Here is a 10,563-nt window from a genome sequence, read left to right on the forward strand (position 1 = left end):
AATGTTTCCTTTCAGATAATCACTCATTTCCAAAATGGGATGATTACCCCTGAGCCAGTTACCAAAGATGCCCCCCCGGCCTCCCTACACCCCGTGGACCCACCACTCCAAGCCAAGGCGCGCTGGTTTGTCCCTTAGATGTGCCTCCTTCGTAAATTAACGGAAAAAGCAATATTAGTGTCTGACAAAGGAGAATTCAAGGAATATTAAATGGTACCCCAAAAGTATCATTTTATGTCAATAAGGAGAGCATTTTACCATAAAGAAGTCACTGTAATGAATCTTTATGAGCAGCATTTCACTGAAGCAGAGAAAACACAATTTGCTGGAAATACGCGAAGAAGAAATGAGCAGAAATATAACAGTCTTATTCTTGGGGCAAAACAAACAGAAGCCTCCGAGTGGTGTTTCGTATTCTTTTAAAGGATGATCCATCAGATGCGGCCGCAAGAGGAGACAGAGGAGAGTCTCAGGACAACAAAGTGCCTTCCCTTCCTGGGCCCTAGAGACAGGATGCTTCTCCTGCAGGGCCACATGGGGAAGCCCCGGGATGGTCAGGAGTCAGAGAACAGGAGTGAGGGGAAGCTTTAGGCTAAGGCCGTTATTGGGGTTTCCGAGGGACAGGGCGAACGGTTTAGGACTGGCTGGTTTGAATACTCTCACGGGCTTTGGGCTATGGGGGTGTCTCTAGTCGCCTGGCACCTGGCCTTTGGATGATGAAGGTGGAGGAGTATTGCCTCCCAGGCTGTCAGGGCAGATGGAGGAGGCCTGGCACTGGATTGGTTTTCACATCCAAGACATACTCCCGGCTGGGCCCTTTGCTATCTCGAAGAATTGGCTAGCCCTGGGAAGGGCAGTCTCTCCGCAGCCAGAATGTCAAAACATCATAATATACAGAGACATTTTAAATATTTACAGTACAATACAGTTGGCTAAAACTATAATCCATGACATTGGTTTTCTATGTATCAAGCCGTGTATACTACAGGAATACATGTTTTCTGGTTCCAATGAGAAATTTACAAAAAGTGGTCACAGAATATGCTTCCAAGGAAATCGGAAGCAATTGCTCAAGTGTCCCGGCTCTGAGAAGCCCTCTGCACCCACAACACGTGAAATCACAGCCGCTGTGCTGCACACCTGGACTCTGCCTCCCGCTCCAGGTACCTACCTCTCCCCAACGTTACAGCATCTAGAGGCATGTTAGCTTTCGTCTCCTCCACTGAAAGGTGAGCACCATGAGGGCAGGGCTGCACCTTGTTCTCCACCCGTCCTTGGCACTCAAATGTCAGCTGACCTAATGGAGACATTCTCAAGACACCTGCATCTCTGTCGCCTTTATTATCAGTGTCAAGAGGAACTAGCATTATCACTGTAGGGTCCAGGCTCCCCAGAGACGGGAGGCTGGACAGAGTTTCCGGGTTGTGGTCTGGCCTCTGCTTCTCAGGGAGCTCCCTTCTGGAGATGCCAGCGGGCAAGGTCATGAGTGACCACTGGGAAACAGGGTTCCCTGGTCGGGCATGTGGCAGGGCTGGGGTGGAGACCGGGGACCGCCTGTGTCTGTCTTTTGCATAACATTTTTTCCAGTCCAGGCTGGCTCCTCCTGGAACTCCTCCCCGTCTCTCCTCTGTTGGAGCTTGTTTCCCTGTGGCTCTTGCCTTCCTCTGTTGTGTTTACCTTCAGTTCCCTGAGAAAAGTAAGCAGGAGAGACATTTGTGAGAACCCAGTGATAATTTGGCTACTTACAGAATGCTGGGTTGGAAATGATTCTCCTCCAGCATCTAGAAGGAACTGGTGCATTAGCCCTGGTTTCAAGGGTTGCCCTTCTGAATCCTGACTTGTAACACGCTGCCTGGAGGCTCCCATCTGGGTGCGGAGGAAAGGCTCTCTGCCCTGTCCAGGTAGAATTTCACAGCCCATTGACTCCTTGTTTTGTCCTCTGACTTTCTGGTGGGCTAAGTCAGTTTCCACTCGCCTACCTGTTTTCTCAGCTCCCGAAACATTGTTGCTGTGGTCTCAGCCTCTGCCCTCCCCTTTCAGAGATTTATGTTGTTTTTTCTCCCAAAAGTCTCTTGACTGTAGCTTCTTTACTGAAGGGCAGAATTAGATACAGATGTTCAATCTGCTATCTCAACCTGGAATTAAACTCTCTGCATTTTTATGTTCAGAGCGGCTTTATTTGTAATAGTTCCAACTGGAAACAACTCAAATGTCCTTCAGAATATGAATGGGGACCAGTCTGTGATCCACCCACCCAAGGGAATACTGCTTAACAACAAAAAAGAAGGAAATATGGAAACATGCAGCCACCTGGATGAACCTCGAAGTAATCGTGCTGAGAGAAAGAAGCCGACAGAAAAAGTGTATATACTGTGAGTCCATTGATATAAGACTCTAGAAAATGCAAGCTAACATATAGTGATAGAAAGTAGATCGGAGTTGCCCAGGGATTGGTCTATGAGGAGTGCTGCGGGGAGAGGATTTACAGGGGGTGCCAGGAACTTTCTGGAGTGATGGCTATGCTCATCATTTTGATTGTGGTGGTTTTTCAGGTGTATATATGTGTCAAAACGTGCCACATTGTACACTTTAAACAATACACTTTGTTGTATGTAAGTTATACCTCAATAAAGCTGTTTGAAATAAAGTGCATGAAATATACTGTACAGTTTAAAGGACAATTCTGAAGAGAACACCTGTGTCACCACTTCTCAGCCGCAGTCCTCTTCCCACAGCCAGCTGGCACTCCTGTCTTCACTTTTGCAATAATCACGTCCTCATTTTTCTTTAGAGTGTTGCCCCCTAAAGAAGCTTCCCCAAACAAGAGTTTCCTTTGGCCTATTTTGGGACTTTATGTGAATGGAGTAATGCAGTATAGGTTAGTTGGTGTCTCTCTTCTTTCACTCACCATTATGAGATTTACGTGTGTTATTCAATACAGCTATACTTAATTAATTGTCACTCCTGTACGATCTTTCGATGTGTGACTATAGCACAGTTTATTCCGCTGTTCTACTGCTGATGGGCATTTATGTGGTTTCCGGTTTTTGCTCATGACAAAGAGTCAAACATTCTGCTATGAAAGTTCGTCTTGGAGCCTGTGCGCAGCATGCCTCTCTGCTGGGCACAGACACACACCTGGGAGTGACTGCTTGGGGCCAAGGGCATGTGCATGGTCAAGCTGAGCAGACTTTCTCCCAGCACGTGCGCCAAGTTGCGGTCGCAGCGGCAATGCCCGAGGGCTCCTGAGACTTGGTGTCCCTTGCCGACTTGGTGCTGTCAGAGTTGGGACTGTTAATTCTTGCCAATCTGGTGCATGTGTCATGGTGTTTTATTGTCGGCTTTCTGTCTTTCTTCCCCTCTGAAGAAGCAGAGGAATCCCAGGAATAGACCCACGTGGCAGGACGGCAGGAGAAGTTGTGGGAAGGTTCCAGGAAATGCGGGCGCTCCAGTCCACCTGCCAATTCGCACCCAGGAGTTCCTGACCCTATCAACCCCGCACCCAACGAGGACCCCCAGTTGGGGCACAGTGGCAGTGGGGGGACCCCGTGACAGTCTCCAGCATGCCAGCGAGTTCAAGAAGATGCTTCTGCTGGGTGACAGCGAGGCCTTTTCCTCCGTATGCATATCAGTGGGAGGAGTTTCCTTGGAAAGCTACTTTTGCCCACTTCCGGAAGAAATGAACAAGCAAAGATACTGAGGTTCTCAAAGCCCAGAGAACTCCTGTTCTCATTGGTCTCAAAGACTCCCAGGAGGAAAACCTTTGGAAGTGTTAAGCCCACACCTCTGATGCTGTAAAAGTCGTGGTCCCTCAAGGTGAGGACACAGAAGAAACCACAAGCTGGCTTGGAGCAGTGGCAGGGTCCGGGCCACGCTCCCACCCACAGCTCACCCCCAAGGGCTGGGCCTCTGAGCAAGAAACCTCAGAGGAAGCTCCTGAGGTGGCTTTCCTGACAAGGACCAGCGAAACGGAAACAGACTGTTCTAAACCATCCACAGTAAGCCGTTTCCATCAAGCAGGCTGGAAGGAAGACAGCTTTACTTACTGTTCTATTCCCTTAAAAGAAAATCCTGTTTCACAATCATTGTCCTATAAAGATGTGATCAGAGTATGCAGCCAAAACGAAGGGAGAAAAAGATAATACAGTCAGCTGAAGTTGAAATTATAATGCAACAATAGTAGAATTTTGCTGGCTTTTGTTATTTTTGTGGTACTTGTCAACTTTTTAAAATTTGTAATTTGTTGGGATTTCTTTTCTTTTCCTAAATAAATATACACTTTTGGAACTAAATTTGTATCTTTTTCTTAAAGAGGGACCCAGATTGTTTAAACTTCAGAACCCACACAATGTGGACCTGCCCTCCGGTCAGTATACCTATTCAGATATTTAAATAAATTAAAGAAATTGATCTTGTGGGGACAATATCACATCATGGGTTATTTTCTGTGCACAAAGGTAATTTCTAAATGCTCAAAAAGGAAAAGAGAAAAATTAATCAATAAAATCATAGAACTTGAGGTAATTATACTCTAATAAGTTTTTAAAAATGTATAAATAACCATATAAAACCAACTAGGCTATTATAGTAAAAGTCTAAGCAGTAGCCCTCTTGCCTCAATACATTCTTTCTCTCTCTAAAAAAAGTTTTTGGAGGAGAGAAAATGGAAAACTGGATTTTTTTTCTGTAATTGTCGCAATATCCTGGTTGCTAAGTTACAGAATAAGGGAAAGGAAACATATATTGCTATCAGGCCAAACGTTAGCAGTTATAAAGAAGCTTCAGGAACCCCTTCCGTATTACACACTCTCACCAATATGTCAAGGGCTTTAACAACATAAGAGAGATAAATGGGGCAGTGGCCTGCAAGCCCGACGGGAATGGGAAAGCCAAGAGGAATGCCCTGAGCCTTGAGGTTTGTCTGCTTCACACACCTCCAGGGCCGAGGCATGGGCGCCAACGCTTGGGAGGCTTCTCAAGTCCCCACCAGTCATGGGATTCTAGGGCCATTTAAGCTGGAAACTGGGTGGCCTTGGGTTGCAAAGGCCCCGGTCACTGCATTCATCTCCAAATGACACAACCCTTCATTTTTTGTGATTAAAATGTTTAGACCCCACTTATCAAGTCGTGACCTTAGTTGTACTCCATTTGATGAAATAAAGCCAAGGTAGTAATCTAAAACTCCAAGTTCCTTCAATATTTCTATGCAAGGTAAACCCTTCAATAAATTATTTTGTTAATTTTCATTTAAAAGATAGCTCTGTCTTCTCCCCAGTTTTATCACAATATAAAATATCATGCAAACACTACATTTGGGTTTTTGCAAGGTTTGAGATGTATTTATTATTAATTTTTTACAAGAAACTTTATTGAATGTAACTTCCTAAACTCATGATAGTTATAGATCAGATATGTTATCACTTCTTACACTAAATATCAATGGTTATGTAAATGTAAACACGTGAGTTGAACTAAATTGAGTTAAAATAATGCATTTTCTTAAATTAATTAATTAATTAATTAATTTTTGGCTGCGTTGGGTCTTCGTTGCTGCACGTGGGCTTTCTCTAGTTGCGGCGAGCGGGGGCTACTCATCGTTGCGGTGCGTGGGCTTCTCATTGCGGCAGCTTCTCTTATTGCAGAGCAGGGGCTCTAGGTGTGCAGGCTTCAGTAGTTGTGGCACGCGGGCTCAGTAGTAGTGGTGCACAGGCTTAGTTGCTCCGTGACATGTGGGATCTTCCCGACCAGGGTTCGAACCTGTGTCCTCTGCATTGGCAGGCGAGTTCTTAACCACTGCACCACCAGGGAAGTCCCATAATTAATGTTTTTATTTTAAAAATTGATCCTTTTAAATTTCCAACAATAGCAGTAATTATGTAGCTCTACAAAGCTACTCCACTTTGTAAAGTGAGTAATTCTCATTCATCAACTGTGATTGTATTTTTCTTCTATCTCGACCCACTATAATTTCTAAGATTCCCTAATCCCTTGACTTTGAGTCCTTGGGTGAATAATAAATTGAGGTAATTAGCAAATAATCTTTACCTGGACAATCTCCAAAAGAATTAAAATTCATAGAGACAGAGAATACAGAAGTACATGATCTCATTTTTTTGGCTGTGCGGGGTCTTAGCTGCGGCATGCGGGATCTTTGTTGCCGCGTGTGGGATCTTTTCTTTGCGCCATGTGGGATCTAGTTCCCTGATTAAGGATCGAACCTGGACCCCCTGAATTGGGAGTGTAGAGTCTTAACCACTGGACCACCAGGGAAGTCCCCAGAAGTACATGATCACTTTTTGCTGATACATTCTTATCTGTGTATAAACAAAATTGCCCCTCATAACACTCAAATTCAGAAAATTACTGTAGCATAAACATTGTTTTGTGCTCTGCCTGGTGGTTTTAGTTGTATTTGAAAACTTAAAATCTTAACGCTTTAAATAACATTGCCACCTGAACATCTTTCACTGTCACTGTATGTAAGTGTAAATTTGCATAATACATGTAAAGGTGTATTAAGTCAATAAATGTTTTAAAAACTTATGTATAATACAGTAGAGAGGCCTGGGCACTCAGAAGGAAAGGGGTCTTTAAGTAATCAATATCTTTTCAACACAGATATTCTACCCAGAGGGCAGAGGTTTTTTTCTCACCCTAGTAGGAACTGACAGCTCAAAATTCCATTAACAGAGGTGCTTTCCTGCTGCCCCTTGGTATGGTTATTTCACAACTGAGGCCAATTGTAGGAAAATAAACAAGCAAACAAAACAAGTAGCAAAGGACCTTCCTTAATGGAGGAGCTAAAATTCTTACTGATTATTGTGTTACTTTCTCCTGTGGGTTGCTATCAAATATTGTGACTCTTGTTACACTGTCAAGGCCACAGGCATTTCTGGTTCTAGGGAACCTCTGCTCTTATCAAGCAGTTGACAGCTCTCCTCTCACAATGTTCTTTGGTACTGGTCTTCTCCAAGGTCAGTCCTCAAATTAATAACAATGCTGATGAGGGTCTCCTCCATGCCACCATCCTTGGTAGATGGCTGCCTAATAGCAGCAAGGTTTGCCCCTTTGTCTGGCTTGGGTGACCCACTGTACAGTGCATGTGAATAAAGCGGGGGGTCAGGAATAGTGAGGCATGATCAGAATGCACCGTATGTATGTTCCTATTGCTGTTTTGTTGTTTTGGATTTGTTTTTGTAGGTCTCTCTTCCCTCTTCTTTTGTTCTCTTGTCTTGTGATTTGCTGACTATCTTTAGTGTTATGTTTGGATTCCTTTTTCTTTTTTGTGTGTATATCTATTATAGATTTTTTTTTGCAGCTACTGTGAGGTTTTTGTATAGCACTCTCTATATATATGTGATTGTTTTAAGTTGCTGATCTCTTAATTTCAAATGCATTTTAAAAACCCTGTATTTGTACTCTCCTCCCCTCATGATGACTGTTTTTTTTTAAAATTAATTAATTTATTTTTGGCTGCATTGGGCCTTTGTTGCTGTACACAGGCTTTCTCTAGTTGCCGTGAGCAGGGGCTACTCTTGGTTGTGGTGTGTGGGTTTCTCATTGCAGTGGCTTCTCTTGTTGCAGAGCATGGGCTCTAGGCACACAGGCTTCAGTAGCTGTGGCACATGGGCTCATTAGTTGTGGCTCATGGGCTCTAGAGCGCAGGCTCAGTAGTTGCAGCACACAGGCTCAGTAGTTGTGGCTCGTGGGCTCTAGAGTGCAGGCTCAGTAGTTGTGGCACACAGCCTTTGTTGCTCTGTGGCATGTGGGATCTTCCTGCACCAGGGCTCGAACCCGTGTCCCCTGCATTGGCAGGAGGATTCTTAACCACTGCACTACCAAGGAAGTCCCCATGATGATTGTTTTTGATATTATATTGTACATCTAATTGTTTTGTGTATCCCTTAACTGCGTATTGTGGATACAGATCATTTTACTACTTTTGTCTTCTAACCTCCCAACTAGCTTTGTGTGTGGATGATTTCCTACCTTTACTGTATGTTTGACTTTACCAGTGAGCTTTTCCATTTCATAATTTTCTTGTTTCTGGTTGTGGTCTTTTCTTTTTCACCTAGAGAAGTTCCTTTAACATCTGTCATAAAGCTGGTTTGGTGGTGCTGAATTCTTTTAGCTTTTGCTTGTCTGTAAAGCTTTTGATTTCTCCATCAGATCTGAACAAGAGCCTGGCAGGGTAGAGTATTCTTGGTTGTAGGTTTTTCCCATTCTTCACTTTAACTATATCATTCCACTCCCTTCTGGCCTGCAGAGTTTCTGCTGAAAAATCAGCTGATAGCCTTTTGGGAGTTCCCTTGTATGTTATTTGTTTCTTTTCCCTTGCTGCTTTTAAAAAAAATATTTATTTATTTATTTATTTGGTTGAACCGGGTCTTGGTTGTGGCACGTGGGCTCCTTAGTTGTGTCACGTGGGCTTCTTAGTTGTGGCATGTGAACTCTTAGTTGCAGCATGCATGTGGGATCTAGTTCCCTGATCAGGGATCGAACTCAGGCCCCCTGCATTGGGAGCACGGAGTCTTAACCACTGCACCACAAGGGAAGTCCCTCCCTTGCTGCTTTTAATATTCTCTCTTTATCTTTAATTTTCATCATTTTGATTACAATGTGTCTTGGTGTGTTCCTTTTTGGGTTAATCCTGTATAGGACTCTCTGCACTTCCTGGACTTGGGTGACTACTTCCTTTCCCAGGTTAGGGAAGTTTTCAACTATAATCTCTTCAAATATTTTCTCAGGCCCTTTTCCTTTCTCTTCTTCTTCTGGGACCCCCATAATGTGAATATTAGTGTGCTTGATGTTCTTCCAGAGGTCTCTTAACCTGTCCTCATTTCTTTTCATTCTCTTTTCTGTTTGGTGGCAGTGATTTCCACTACATTACCTTAAATGTAAATGGACTAAATGCTCCAACCAAAACACATAGACTGGCTGAATGGATACAAAAACAGGACCCATATATATGCTGCCTACAAGAGACTCACTTCAAATCTAGAAACACATACAGACTGAAAGTGAGGGAATGGAAAAAGGTATTCTATGCAAATGGAAATCAAAAGAAAGCCAGAGTAGCAATACTTATATCAGAGAAAATAGACTTTAAAATAAAGATGGTCACAAGAGACAAAGAAGGACACTACATAATGATTAAGGGATCAATCCAAGAAGAAGATATAACAACTGTAAATATATATGTGCTGAACATAGGAGCACCTCAATATATAAGGCAAATGTTAACAGACATAAAAGGAGAAATCAACAGTAACACAATAATAGTGGGGGATTTTAACACCCCCACTTTCATCAATGGACAGATCATCCAGACAGAAAATCAATAAGGAAACACAGGCCTTTAATGACACATTAGATCAGATGGACTTAATTGATATCTATAGGACATTCCATCTGAAAGCAGCAGAGTACACATTCTTTTCAAGTGCACATGGAACGTTCTCCAGCATAGATCACACGCTGGGCCACAAAGCAAGCCTCGGTAAATTTAAGAAAACTGAAATCATATCGAGCATCTTTTCTGGCCGCAATGCTATGAAGCGAGAAATCAACTAAAAGAAAAAAACTGCAAAAACCACAAACACGTGGAGGCTAAATAATATGCTACTAAACAACCAATGGATCACTGAAGAACTCAAAGAGGAAATCAAAAAATACCTAGAAACAAATGACAACAAAAACACGACAATCCAAAACCTATGGGACACAGCAAAAGCAGTTCTAAGAGGAGTTTATAGTGATACCAGTTTACCTCAGAAAACAAGAGAAGTCTCAAATAAACAACGTAACCTTATGTGTAAAGCACCTAGAGAAAGAAGAGCAAAGAAAACCCAAAGTTAGTAGAAGGAAAGAAATCATACAGATCAGAGCAGAAAATAAATGAAATAGAGACTAAAAAAAACAATAGAAAAGATCAATGAAACTAAAAGCTGGTTATTCTACTCAATATTCTGTAACAACCTGTATGGGTAAAGAATCTGAAAAAGAATTGATGTATGTATATGTATAACTGGATCACTTTGCTGTGTACCTGAAACTAACACAACATTGCAAATAAACTGTACTCCAATAAAATTTTTTAAAAAACCTAAAAACTGGTTAAACAAACATGGTTACCAAAGGCGATAGCAAGGGGGGGGATAAATTAAGAGTTTGGGATTAACAGATACACACTACTTTATATAAAATAGATAAACAACAAGGTCCTACTCTACAGCCCAGGGAACTATGTTCAATGACTTGTAATAACCAATAATGGAAAAGAATCTGAAAAAGAATATATGTGTGTGTGTATATATATATATATATATATATATATATATATATATATATATATAGCTGAATCACTTTGCTGTACACCTGAAGCTAACACAACATTGTAAATTAACCATACTTCAACAAAAAAGGGTTAGTTTAGACTTCCCTGGTGGCACAGTGGTTAAGAATCAGCCTGCCAATGCAGGGGACATGGGTTCGATCCCTGGTCCAGGAAGACCCGACATGCCGCAGAGCAACTAAGCCTGTGCGCCACAACTACTGAGCCTG

This window comes from Balaenoptera acutorostrata, chromosome X (genome assembly GCF_949987535.1).
Source record: "Balaenoptera acutorostrata chromosome X, mBalAcu1.1, whole genome shotgun sequence".
Lineage (NCBI taxonomy): Eukaryota > Metazoa > Chordata > Mammalia > Artiodactyla > Balaenopteridae > Balaenoptera > Balaenoptera acutorostrata.